Source organism: Benincasa hispida, chromosome 12 (genome assembly GCF_027475165.1).
Source record: "Benincasa hispida cultivar pf3 chromosome 12, pf3_genome.v1.1, whole genome shotgun sequence".
Classification (NCBI taxonomy): Eukaryota; Viridiplantae; Streptophyta; class Magnoliopsida; order Cucurbitales; family Cucurbitaceae; genus Benincasa; species Benincasa hispida.
The window spans coordinates 25793766-25795816 of NC_143489.1; the positions used below are offsets into that span (position 1 = coordinate 25793766).

A 2051-nucleotide genomic window follows, 5' to 3' on the forward strand; every position below is an offset into this window, starting at 1 on the left:
CCGCAATTTGTCCTATTTGAATTTCTAAATTGCGGATGGATGTAGCTTGGTTTTGAAGGACTGTTTCATTTTTTTCGATGTAATTCTTTAACAAGTTCTCCAGGAATGGTGGTGGTGGTGTTTGAGAGTTGCTAGCTTGCTGTTGCTATTGTCCGTTAATTCTTTGGAAAAATCCTAGTGGTCCCTCTCTCTGAGCCATAGGTTGACTACCTTGTTGTTGGTTGTTCTTCCAAGCAAAATTAGGGTGATTTTGCCACTCCGAGTTGTAAGTGTTTGAAAAAGGATTGTTTCTGACAAAGTAGATTGATTAAGGATTTCATGGACACTCCTCAACAGAATGCGGTTCTTCACATGTAACACAGTTGGTGCTTGTTTACTCTATCACATGGACTTGCCCACTTCGAGTTTCTGAGTTGTTTATTGCGATGCCTTGCATCAAATTTATAATCTCATTCATCTAATTTTGTAATGTGATGACACCATTACTTACGTTACCTTCTCTGGGTTTTTCTCTTTGATCGCTTTCTTGCCAAAATTCGTGGGTTTTCGAGATGCGATCAAGAATGTTCTTTGCCTCATCATATGTTTTGTCCAACAGACCTCCTGCTTCCACTGCATTCGCAGCTGTCTGCGATACAGAATTGAGTCCATGATAGAAAATCACAATTTGGAGGCAATCCGGCACTCCATTGTGTGGGCAATCTCGTACTAGTCTCTTGAATCTCACCCATGCGTCACTGAGTGATTCATCTGCTTCTTGTTCAAAATTGGTGATCAATTTCATCCTTCTAGCACTCTCTGTGGGAGGAAAATACTTCTTCATAAACTTCTCCATGACTTGCTCCCATGAAGTTATCTTTCCTGCTTCGAGAGAGTAATCCCATTTTCTTGCTTTATCGCATAGTTAAAATAGAAATAACGTGAGTCGAACCTTTTATGGGGAAAAATTAAGGAACACAAAAGTGTTACAAATTTCAATGAAGCTTTGTAGAAGGGCGTGGTGATCATCACCATGCCATCCTCTGAACTATCATGTCGTTTGTATCATTTGTAACATTACTGGCTTCATCTCGAACCTTGATCCATCCAATGCTGGTCCTATGATTCCTGAGGAGAAATAAAACAAGTTTGGTGACGCATAGTCTCGGATGGATCAATTGCGATCATTTTCCAGTAGGATAGGATTTGCCATTATGTTGTTTTCGTTTGTTGCTCATTCTTTAGGTCGTTCAACCATTCTATGAACTCTTCCTTGTCGTTTACGTTTATTTTTCTGTCTTCTGCGAAAGGTTCTTTCGATCTCTGGGTCCATAGTTGGGCTCAGGTGTGTGTCCTTCGCTCATGCGACGCTTACTTCTTCCTTTACCGAAGGAATGGCAATGCAACAAAGGTCGGAAGCTGCAAAAATTAAAGAGGTTTGATGTTAGCGCAATCTATAGCATAGTCCTCGACAACTGCGCCAAAAACTTGATGTGTTGGTTTACCGTGTGATGATATGTGTATGTGATGATGTGCGGATGCGATGATCATACAAGTTTTCCTAACAAAGCCCAAGTATAAGCCTTCTTAGGTTCCTGGTAAGTCCAGAGTCGAACACAGGGACTATTAAATAGATATGCGACGGACTCTCTGATTCAATTGCAGTAGTCGAACACAGGGTCGCGAGGCCCAACTGGGGTGTCGTAGGTCTGCCACAGGGCCCAATTTTTGTACGCAAAACTTCCAGCGCGAAAAAGTGCGAAAACGGACCTAGGGGTTAAGAACTATGAAAAAAAGTCGTGCGTGAGACGGTTTTTGGAACGGAACTCGTTTGGTGCCCCCCGGGGCCCACTTTTTGTGCGCGAATCTTCCAGTGCTGAAATGCGCAAAAACGGACCCAAGGGTTAAGAAATATGAAAAAAGTCATGTATCAGACGGTTTTGGGAATGGAGCTCGTTCGGTTACCCAAACAGCCAACGGAGCCCCGCGGGGGTGTCGCGAGGCCTCGCAGGGTTGTTGCGGGGCCTCGCAAGGGTGTCGCGAGGTATCGCAGAGGTGTCACAAGGTATGCC

General features: G+C 43.6%; 1 non-coding gene across 1 annotated transcript; it reads left to right on the top strand.

The window, feature by feature from the left end:
• The first annotated feature begins 683 nt into the window (after positions 1-683).
• On the top strand, positions 684-790 carry LOC120068633 (small nucleolar RNA R71). Its single transcript, XR_005479270.1, has one exon. It is a non-coding gene; the product is annotated as a small nucleolar RNA R71 (small nucleolar RNA).
• The last annotated feature ends 1261 nt before the right edge of the window (positions 791-2051 follow it).